The sequence below is a fragment of the Hevea brasiliensis genome, chromosome 9, assembly GCF_030052815.1.
Source record: "Hevea brasiliensis isolate MT/VB/25A 57/8 chromosome 9, ASM3005281v1, whole genome shotgun sequence".
Lineage (NCBI taxonomy): Eukaryota > Viridiplantae > Streptophyta > Magnoliopsida > Malpighiales > Euphorbiaceae > Hevea > Hevea brasiliensis.
This window is the reverse complement of record NC_079501.1, coordinates 84,136,997-84,149,080: the sequence shown is the minus strand read 5'-3', so window position 1 is coordinate 84,149,080 and position 12,084 is coordinate 84,136,997.

Sequence of the window (12,084 nt, the reverse complement as noted above, 5' to 3'; positions counted from 1 at the left end):
GAGCCGGAAGAAATATTGGATTATTTGCAAACCGGGATGAACCGGTGAGGGGCGATTTGATCAATTGACCCCGAGAGCTGACTCCTGACCTAACTGTCAAATAAAATCAGAGAAAAGAAAATTTCGGAATCGAGAATTAAATTAAAGAACTAATAGAAAAAAATAAATAGAAAAAAAAAGAGAAAGAAGATGGAAAAGTCAAAGTTGATGACATCATGAATGATGTCATAAACAAATTAATTAAGTGAATTATTAAATTGGGATTTGTGGTCTTCCATAAGCCAAATTTATAAAGAAAGGAAAAGAAAAAAAAAGTATAAAATTCATTATCTTCTTCCCTAGTTGCCGTCTCTCTCTTCCAAGCTCTCTCTCAAACTCTTTCCCCCATGAAAGCTTATGTATAAGCTTCCTAAATATTAATTCCACCATAAATCCTTTGATTTTCTTGAAGAAAAATTATAAACAAATCTTGGAAGGAAGATTAGAAGGAGAAGAATTGAAGAAAATTGAGAGGAAGTGAAGATCAAAGACTTCACTAAAGGTTAGTAATGCAAACTTCAAATTTTTAGCTTAATTAATGTATGTATGGCATCTAGAGCTTGTAAATAAACTTAAAATGAAAATAAATTAATTGTTGGAGACCAAACTGAAATTCGGGCAGCTTGAGAGGAGTATGGATTGCATGAATTTAATGGGTTTGAATGAGTTTAGGAACCTTACTTAGTTGATTGATTATGGTTTAAAGTTTTGAATTTAGTTAAATGCAACATATTAGTGTAATTAGGGTTTGAAGACCTAGGGTTTGAGGCAAATTTTGGAGAAATGTATAAATGACATGTTGTACCTATTGTGAAGTGAAATAATGGTCAATTATGACCAAATGAATTGTGTGGGAATGGTAGGAAATTAAACCAAATTCGTAGGTCAATGGTCATGCTGCTGGCAGCATGACCAAACCTACTTTGAAGGACCAAAACTCAAATTTTACAAGCCTAATGGATACGCCACCAATTGGAGATGAAAATAGACATAAAAGAGCACAATTTTCATTAAGGAACCATGGCCAAAAACTGACCAAAACTTGGTGAAACAATTGACCAAAGTGAAATGATAGCAAGCTGCCACTGCACTAAACTGACCAAATGAACAGTAACTGTAACTGTTCATTTGGTCATAACTCAAGTTAGACAGGTCAAATTAACCTGAAATTTGGCCAGGGGTTAGAAGAGATATAGATCTAAAACTTTCATGAAGAATATCACCCCAAATTATGCCATTAACCCATTCAAATTATTGAGCAAAGTTAAGTTACCAAACCTGCAACTCTGCAGAATTTTCATTGAGCAATAATGTTTGGATGGCTATAACTCTCTCTAGAAAACTCGGATTTAGGCGATTCTTGAACCGATGGAAACCTAAGACATAATAGAACATTTCATCTGAAGAAAGTTATACCAAATTACGAACTTAACTTGATCAAATTACTGACCAAAGTTGGATCAAAATCTGCTAGAACCCAAAATTGTAGCATGAACAGTGCACGTGAACAGTAAACTTATTTTGGCCATAACTTGAGCTAAAAAACTCCGATTGGGGTGATCCAAAAATGAGAATACACTTAAGACAATAAGGAACATTTTCTATGAAGGAAGTTTTGTCAAATTCCAACAGTAGATCGACCAATAGAATAGTGCAACTTCGGAGAACCAAAACCGAAAATTGGCAATTTTGCCAAAATGACCTAAGTTTTAAAAAAATGACCAAAACCAACAAGTTTGGTGACCAAAATGTGGTATGTGGGTGAAGTTGGAGTTCCCATACCTATTAAGCCTTAGAAAGTCAATAATTTGACTTGAATAGTGCAGTGAATAGTAACCCGAAACACAAAATTTCGAGAACGTCGAATTTAACACGTTAGAGCTAGGTAAATGTGAAGTTAAGTTTATTTTGGAATTATTTTAAGTTTTAGTACTGAAACATTGGAAAATTTCTTGTTTCAGTGGAAAAGAATACCAGGACAGAACCCGAAGAGTCGAGTCAAGGCCAACAGGCGACTCGTTTGAGGTTTGTGCACAACGTATACTTTTATAATCATCTTTTGCATATTGTTTTGAATAATGTGAAATATTGGATTATGGAATTCTTATGACGTTTGATTTAAATTGTGAAAGTTATTGTGTATATTTGAAATGACAATGTTTAGCAAATTGTTAAGAAAAGTTTTGAAACCACAGTGTCATGACCATATATTTGAACACCTCACTAGCACGACTAGTGGGGGTAATTAGTTTCGAATTTTAATTCCTTCTCTGGAGAAGTGTTGAGGTGTGCCAGTAGAAGAGGATGTGAATGGATATCCATATAGCTAGCCTTGTGATATGATTTCTCTTTAGCCTCTGGCTATTGAGATTCACGTGATTTCTCTTTAGCCTCTGGCTATTGAGATTCACGTGATTTCTCTTTAGCCTCTGGCTATTGAGATTCTATTTGTTTCGAATGGCATGATCTAGTTGTGGGTTTTGTGAAATGTGTTTTGATACTTTGAAATGAACTTGGTTTACATTTAAAATCTCACAATGCATGATTTGTATTTAATTTTCATGTTTAGCCAAATCTTTGAATAAATGTGCTTTAAGTTTTGCATAAAGATTATTTTAGTATATTGTGCACCACTGAGTCCTAGTACTCAGCGATAGCTTTTATTGCTGTCGCAGATACAGAGATTAGAGGAGCAGCAGACTGAGCTGCTGAGGTGTGAGAAGCTACTAGCCTAAAGTTTTCGGGTATAATTTATACCCTAACTGTAAATATTTCTTTTGATGTATATATTGCACATAAATGTATGGACATGTACATGGGTCTTGAGCAGCTTGTACAAAGTTTGTATAAAAGTTGTAATAAATTTTAGTTTGGACTTTCTGAATGTAAATTTTAGTATGATGAATATATAAATTGTTTATCTTGAATAGAATATGAATAAATGATATTGATGGACAGTATTTTGAAGGAATTATTGAACTTGTGAATTTGAGAAATTGATTGAGATTGAGTATTAAATTGAAGCAGCTGTTGAGAAAAATTTTTAGAAGTGCTTTTTACAGGTATTCGAAGAACGGTTTTCTCAAAATACAGAGGAAACTCTGTCAAAATTTTTATAAAATTTGCGGAAAACTAAAATGGCCAAAAATATTAATTAGTTTTAATTTCAACTAAATGTTTTAAATACTTATTAGAAATGCTCACCATTTGTCAAAGATAAGAAAATTGTTTTAAACTCCCTTGTAGGGTACTTAATGAGTTATCGGTAGGCGAAGTGCGGTAGTTCATTAGGTATTTTACGGGATCATGTTATGCCTTACAAAGGGGTAAGGTGTGACAGATGCAGCTATTACCAAGCTATCAGGATATAAAAGAAAGAAAGCATAGAGATTAAGAAGCAGAACAAACAATAATTGCCTTGTTTAAGGTGAAGGACAAACTACAAAATTGATCTCTACATTCATAATATTAAAATCTTTATTCCATAACTGAACCATAAGGCATGGCACTATGATAATCTAACTCCAATGTGAACCCAAAAAAAAAAAAAACCTTTACCAATATCCAATACTATGGAAGATGATAGAATCCACATCTACTGAAGCCTATTGTAAAAGGCTTTATATCCACATCTACTAGATGCCATTTTTTAGCAAACAAATTCTAAAGTCTCAGAGAAATTTTAAGTTTAGGTATCATGCCCTCCCTTTTAATTATAAGATCATTCTCATCCATATTAATCTTTTTCCCAACAATATGTCCATCCAATACCATATCATAATATCATGAAAAAGAAAACCAATAGTCTCCATATTCTCATCACATTCACGATGCTTAACTTTTTCAGTCACCTTATTGTCCTCCAGTAGAGGGCCAAGTTCCTTCTCAGATGAGGGCATTCTTAATTCTCCAATTTGTCCCTTTAAACTTCCACTTAATGGTAAGTAGTCCTTTTAAGAGTATAAGATTATAAGTTAAAGCCTCATTAGAAATTTTAAAAATTAAAAGTAAGAAAATTACGGTTATCAAATTTTTTACTTAATTTTAAGTAGTGACTAATGATTAATTCATATCATTTTCATCAATTTAAAATAAAAGATTTAAATGAATCATATAGTTATGATGTGGATAACCATCTTGATTAAGAAATTTCAAATGTAAATACTAACGTTTACCATTTTTTTTTTGTTACTTATAATTCATAAATTTCAAGATCAAATCTCCTCTTTAAATGATGTTAGAAGCATATTCCTTTATATCATCTAAGTGTCTACTTCAGTCAATCTTTGCCTCTTAAGGCATTTATATTTAAGCTCCATGGTAGTGTTATGGAAAGATGGAGCTAAATTAGGAATGGAGAACAAACTAAACACCCACAAACCCTAAAACAACCATTTCTTTGATAAGATACTACCCCAAAGTCTTTAATTAAACTAAGAAGAAAGAGAAGGAAGCTTACCTATTTTGATATGATTTCCAAGGAAGGAGTTTCTTCCTTTTCTTCTTTAACTCACTTGAGGGAAGAGAGAAAATAGTACTCTTTACCCTTTGAAGTGGTTTAGGATCATTTTCTTCATAGAAGGGCTAGGATTGAGAGTTTTAGGGATATGGATTATAGGAAACAAATGGAGAAGGAAGAAAAGGGGAGAGAGATGGAGAAAATGAGGGAGAGGGCCAGACTAATTTCAGTGGTCAAACTTGCCTAGAAAAGCTTATTACACTCTAATCCCTATTTTCTTATCCTTTTCCCAAACACACCACTCCTCTTAGTTTTTTCTTCTCTTTAGGATTTCTTAGGACATTTCCCTCTCTAGGTATGGATTTCAGCTACCCCTAAGTGTAGGGTATTACAATCTTTCCCACTTAAGAACATTTGTGCCTGAATGTTCAACCAAAAGGGAAACTAGTTCTTAAGGGAGACATTACCCCTACTTCACTACTTCCTAGTTTGGTTTTTTGTTGGTTTGGTCCTTATCTTTCTAGAACCCCTCTTTTTGTTTGGTTCTCCCATACTTTCTTAAATCTACAAGCCTATGAACCCTCAACTCATGTTCCGCCATGCACAGCTTCTTATTAACTATGGTATAAGGGCACTTTCACCCTTGGTGGTACTAAAGATTATTAGCCAACTTCATTTTGCTATGGAGTTCTCAAGGTCCTCTTCATCTATTGCAAAGGACCCGCTAAAGAAAATATCGCTAAGGGAAATATTTGTTATACTTCTTAGGGTTTCCTGTTTCTAAATTCTCTTCTTTTGCCCTTATGATCATTGTTAGCCATTCTCAGTCATTCTTGTTGCTGTTAACACTTCCAGGCTTAGGGAAATTCCCTTTGTACTAACTCCTCTTAGGAATCTTAATCTATGCAGATTTTCCATTTATCTACATCCTTGGCTTCTTAACTTAACCTTTTGTCTTCAAGTTTCCTTGAAATTGACATAAGACCTTTAGCTTTTGACGTATGTAATTAGTTTTTTCTTTATCTTCACAATCCACCTCTACTTTTACTATTTTCTAAGGTCTTAATTCCCTGAGGGACTTCTTTAGTAGACTCTCATGTCCCTACACTAACACTATGCTACTTTTATTATCAAGAAACATCCGACACTTATCGTAAAAGGGTATTTCCACGCCTCTTTCTTTTAACTCAATTTATCCAATATATAGCTCCTTCCCCATCATAGAGTTCAAAAGAGTTGCTAAGTCTTGGTGTCTATTCTAAGTTTATTTAAGGTGCACTTTTGACCAACTCCCTTGCTTTTTTTTTCTTTTCTTTATTTTCTTCTTCCAACCTTATCTTTTCACTTTAATTAGGTCTCATCACCTTCCTCATTAACAAAAGTCTTGCTTGATAATAAGCAAGCATGACTTGATCATCATTGAGCTTGTAAGGCTTATAAATGGCCATCATATCTTTCATAAGGTGCTCATTTCAAGAGTTTCACTTGCACTAACTCTTAGGTCATGATACAAGATGGAAATACCAGAGCAAGTTGAGGTCTAGTAAGGAACTTGACTAAATTATGACTCACTTTAGCTAACATACCCAGTGTGTGTGTCATCGTCCTCATTCTCTATCTTCCATATGTCATAGCCTTTCCATCTCTATAGTTGCTATTTCATTAGTCCCCTCATCCAGTTTGCTACCTAGGGTCTTTTATTCTTGGCTTTTACTAACTTTACTTCCTACAGGGAGATAACCTATGGTATATTGATGTAAATAGGGCACCTTCCCCTCTTTCCAGTGCATCTATGTTCCAACCATTACGTTCTACTGTTATCTCTTGATGTACTACCTCGAAACACACATATCACATCAACTTGACATTAGGAGGTAACTATTTTACTTCTAATTAGTCACTTCAAGTAGCCTCTTTCCTTAACTACCTCCCACCATTGCCATAGGACTTCCCCCATTTTAAGGTAGTCTTTCTCTTTCATCTTATTTTCCTTTAAATTGTGATCTCAACTAATGAGATCACTTTCTACTTAGTGTTAGTCCTTCATAAGGCATAGGCATTAATTACACTTCAAGAGAATTTCTTTAACCATAGTAAACTGTGATTAGATGAATTATATCTAGCCTTGCTCTTGAACATACCTATAGACTCCATCACCTTTATCTATGGTTCTTCCATGTATAGTGATACTCCTTATTGCATTCTACAGAATGTTATGCTCAGTTTACTCTTATTATTTTCACCAAAAGCACTTCCATTTCATGGTTTAAGGTTTCCACAAAACCCCACCCCACCCCCCCCCCCCACCCCCACCCCCATATGTTGGGGTTATCCATTCTTCCCTTGAATTCTTATTCATCCTAACATATATGCTAGGAATCGACTTGAGTCGACTGTTATCTTTTTTCCTAATCATCCTTTCCTCTTTGTTGTTGGGTCTGTACCTATTTAGGGAACTTGTCATTTTCACTTTTAGAGAGTGAGTGCTAATAAATTTTGGGCACAATCTCCCAATTCTCTTAGGCATAGCATTTCTACCTACCTAAGGATAATTCTTCAGGGAGTCAAATCCCTAGGTAGTTAGAAAAATTATTTTATCAGGTTTCAGCACACTACTATTTAAGGAACAATATTTCATCCTCTACTTTAGGAGGAATTTCCTCAACACTTTCTTCCATGTTCTTAAATTCTTAACTATCTCTTTGCCTGTTAGTGAAATGACCTACCTCTAGGCTACCCTTCTTTTTTGTTACCTTATTTTCCTTTCTTGATTCCTATTTGTTATTGGCATTACAGTAGGAAACCGTATTAGGGTCTGAGTCTCTTTTCTCCTATTGAACCCTTTGGTTAACCTCTTTTGGGATTAGAATGTCATTGTATTATATCTTAATAAATGCCTTTATAGTTTGGCTTTCTTTTCCTTCTTTAACATTTTTGTGCACTCCCCTCTTTGCCCACCACTTGTTAGCTTCCCTATCTCATTTGATATGACAGTTCAAGGTATCATTTGTAAGCCCTCATGACTTTTTAATCACTTAATGGGCATCCCTTCCATGATATCCAATTTTTGTCATTAAGCAAGTGGAAAATTTTCTTTCATTTTCATCTTTTCTACTCGAGGCAGGGGGTTAAACAACTAGATAGATCCTTTGCATGAATTCATATACTATTGATTCCTTTAATTGATTTCAAGATGTCCTATAAATTTTTTATGTTTTGTGTTTCACTTAATCCTATGGAGTTTGGTGTGTAAACCTTTTATAAAATCGATGGACAGAATCTGAGCACATGTAACAAACAATATTTTAAGAATTTGATTTTTTTTCAATTCTTTTTTATCGTTTCTTTTTTCTAAGTTCATATATGATGTCTTAAGAACATTTATATAAAGTTTTATTCATTTTTAGCATGTTTCATATTTATATAATTTTTATCATTATTACCTCTGAAACTGAAAAGGCAAAGATCACATACTTTAATTTCTTTTTTGACTTTTTCTTTTTTTGTTATTTAATCCAATACTAACTTTGTGTGTTTGTTTATGGTGTTCTTGGGACTTCAAAACTATGGCTTAGATCAAAGAAGGTGTTGGCTAGGGTTGATTCACAACCCTAGTCTAATGGTGTGTGTATTATGGTTTTATCTTCCTTTCTTTTTCTTTGCTTTCTATGTTTAATTTGCTTCCTTACTTGTGTTCATTCTATATGGTAAGTTTAAATAGGTAAGTAGTCTTATTATTTTCTTTGTTTGAATAAGGTAAGTTGTGAATATGTTAAGTACCCAAACATGAAAAGTAAGATCTCCTTATGTAAGGCAAGTAAACATCAAAAAGGCAAGAAACCAAGAAGGCAACCCTAGGAGAACCAAAAAGTGAGGTAAAGTACAAGGATGACTTCAAGGCCTCTTGTATGAGATATTGGACCAAATGGGCCATGTAATAACACTTAGTAGATTTTTTTTAAAGTTTATTAGGTTTTGTAATCTTTTCTCCTCTGTAATCTTTTCTCCTCCCCTTTCTTCAGTTATAGATTTTTTTTTAGGCTTTGTAATTCTTTTCTCCTCTCCCTTCTATAGATGTTTACTTTATGTCTCAATATCACCAATTACATTTAATTGACTTAGTAAATTAACATAAGGAAATAAGGTAAAACTAAAATAAGTGATGCATGTTAGAGACATTGGAAGCATGCTTAGGGGTTGTTTTTAAATTTCCTTCAATAACCTAAAGCATGAAATGAATTTAGGAATATGATAAACAAGGCAATGCGATAAATATGGTAATAACTTCTAAAATAGAAATGAAGCGTGATATAGGGCTACAAAGTGTGCATGTTATGGTTGTTATATGCTTAGTTGAACATTGTGTGCTTGTAATTTAGATCTAAATCTCATATAAGTAAGAATGTTAATAAGGAAAAAATAAGAGAAACTATAAGAAACATAAGTGGAGACTACCATTGTTCTAAGGTGAGTCCAAGTGCAGAGGGTGCCTAACACCTTCTTTCATATCCACTATCCTAAACCTAGGCCATTGGGCTTGATGGTAGTTTTATAGAAAGATGGAGCTAAACTAGTCCATAAATAGAATTATGGGTGGTTTTTTCTGGTCAGGGGGGTCAATTGCAAGGAACTTCACCTGGTTAAATGGTCTTTACTTTTATTACCTAAGAGGAAAGATGGTTTAGGCATATTGGACATTAAAACTCAAAACCGTGCCCTACTTTTTAAGTGGCTTTAGTGCATCCAATTTGAACAAGACTCTATTTGGGGATTGATATTATTAACAAATAAGGGCCACAGAAGCTTTTTGATCTGCTCTCTTTGTAAAGGAGTAATGTTTCAACATTATGGAGGAACATTTAGGCTATTATGACTTCTAGTAAAGCTGCCTCTAATGTCATCAAATCAAGTAGTGGTGTTAGTGTTGGAAACAACTCCTCCTTTCTCTTTTGGAATGATGTTTGGCTACCAAATTGCCCCTTAAATCTATTTATCCCTAGTTATTTGGTTTCTTTGTGAGTAAGGATGCTACAATCTCTTTCTTCAGATATTGGAGGGCTCTTTTATGGATCTACGATTTTAAGTGGATAAGAACTCCAAGAAGAAGGGATTTTTCAAGTTTTGCAGCAATTTTAAGGCTTCTCCATGGTGCCACATTTTGTTCATCTAAATTTGACTCTTTGATTTGGAAACCTAATTCAAAGTTTTTTTTTTTTTTTTTCTGTTGGCTATCTTTATAAATCTTTGGTTGAGATTACAAGTTTCATGTTAATGGACTTTTCCTTTGTATGGTTAAATATTAGTGCCCCCTAAAGTGGAGATGTTTTGTTGGTTAGCCCGCAAGGATAGATTGCTAATTCGTGACTGGCTCTTCTAGGGATGGCAAAAGTTTTCAAACCTGATCTGACCCACCCTAAGCTTGATCAATTTTTCCCAACCTCGATTTGTATGGGGAAAGGATGGAAAGACTTTCTCCTCGCCTTGAATCCTCATAATGCACCCTGCACATTAACATAGTATTTTTTTATCAAAAAATAATTTATTTTTATACATTTATATATTTAAATATGATAATTTTAGTAAAAAGAATAAATATATTGTTAAAATAACATCTAAAACTTGTATTTTTATTATATTTCATTTTTAATAAATAAAATTATATTATATACTAATAATTAACATGAAAAAAAAATAAAAAAAATAAAAAGAAAACTCCCCACAGGAAACTCGCCCCGCCCCCCTCCCCAGTGGGGAAGTCCCCGTCCTAACCCTGAACTCCTGTGTGGGGCAAGGATAGGAGGAGCAATCCCCACCCCCAACCCAGCCCATTGCCATTCCTAAGCTCTTCTATAGTGGTCTTACACCATTGGTAGACAACATTTGCCCATTTTGTTCTTGCTGTGTAGAAATAGTTAATCACTTATTTCTCCTTTGTTCCTTCTCTTCTAAAGTATGGTTCTTCTTCTTAAAATGGTGAGGGGTGGACTTTTGTCTACCTAGGGACATTGTATGTCTTTTAGCAGTGAAGGTTGTTGGCTATGGGTAAATTAATTTCAATAACATTTTGGGACGTGTTTACTTTTTGCAATTTTATGGTCAATATGGCTATTAAGGAATGATGTGATTTTTAAGGCCTCTAGCCTAGGCCATGTCATTATTTATAGCATCATCTTCTTTAGATTCTCTATTTGGATGAATAGTGTTGACAACATCTTTCCTTATACTGGGCTTCAACTTGCTCAAGAAGTTAATGCCATTAAATCATGGGTGAATGTTAAAATAAAAAGAAGTATTGTTCCTTGGTCCCCTTCTCTAATGAATTGTTTGAAGTGGAATGCGAATGGGTCTCCAAATGGAAAGCCAAGATTGAGTGGTTTTGGGGACGTATCAAGAAACAACCTTGGAAATGTTTTATGTGTGTGTTTTTCTCCCTTAGGTATCTTGGAGTCCAATGAGGCTAAACTAACTGTGGTCCTCAAAATTTTGATGTTAACTCAATAGTTTCTACCCTCTTTTAGCAACTACAATTGCATTTACTTTGAAACAAATTTTGCTAATGCTTTCAGTTGGATCACTAGTTCATCAAGATGCCCTTGGAGGTTGGACAGTTTGATCAAGAAGGTTTTAAATCATGCTGCATCCCTGCCCAGCTTTTCTTTTGTTCGCTCTGCTCACGAGGCAAATGTTTTGCTAATTTCTTAGCTAAATTGGGTAGAGATAGGAATGAGGATTTTGTTGCATTCCTTTAAACGTGTGATGATTTGTTTTTCTTTGATCCTGACTTTACTTGGATGTATCCCTTCTCCAGGTTTTTTAACTTAGCATCTCACATTTAGGCTGGGTGTATTGGGGAAGTCTATTGGCATGGCTTAGCATAATGTGATTTGCTAGGTTTTTCCTGGTTTCTTTGTTAATAAAATTTCTTTTGCTTACTTAAAAAAAAAAATAAAGTAAGTTATCATCCATATCTCAATCTTCCACCTATTGAGACATTAATATCCAAGGCCCATGGTAGTGTTATGGGAAGGAGTGAAACCTGCCGCCCACACTCACAAAATCATAGTTTTCATAAACCTGTCCTAAACTGAAATGAACCGGTTGGATAGCCAATGAACCTGTCAAACTGACCGAGTTTTAACTATTTGGTCGGGTTTCCAATCATACTAATTGGTTCGCTTCTCATAAATGAAAATTAAAATAAAAATAAATTCAAGAATGTGCTAGTTAATCTAGGAGTTGATCCTTGGTTGAGGCATGAGCTTTGACACACTATGAATTATTCTAATAATTTACGTTATTCATGTGTTAATATGAATTATTTTTTAGTTTATTTTTTTATTAATATTAATATATTAAAATTAATTTTTATTGATATGTATAAATTTGTTACTATAAAATTTTATTATAAATTTTTTTATTGTAAAATATTATCATTTAAAATTTTGAGTTATTTTTAAATAATTATTTACACATTAAAATTTAAATAAATTTATTTTAATTATTATTTATAAAATATATCATACTACTTATTATAATAATACATGATATTTATTATTATTTTTAAGAAAATTATTAATTTTATAATA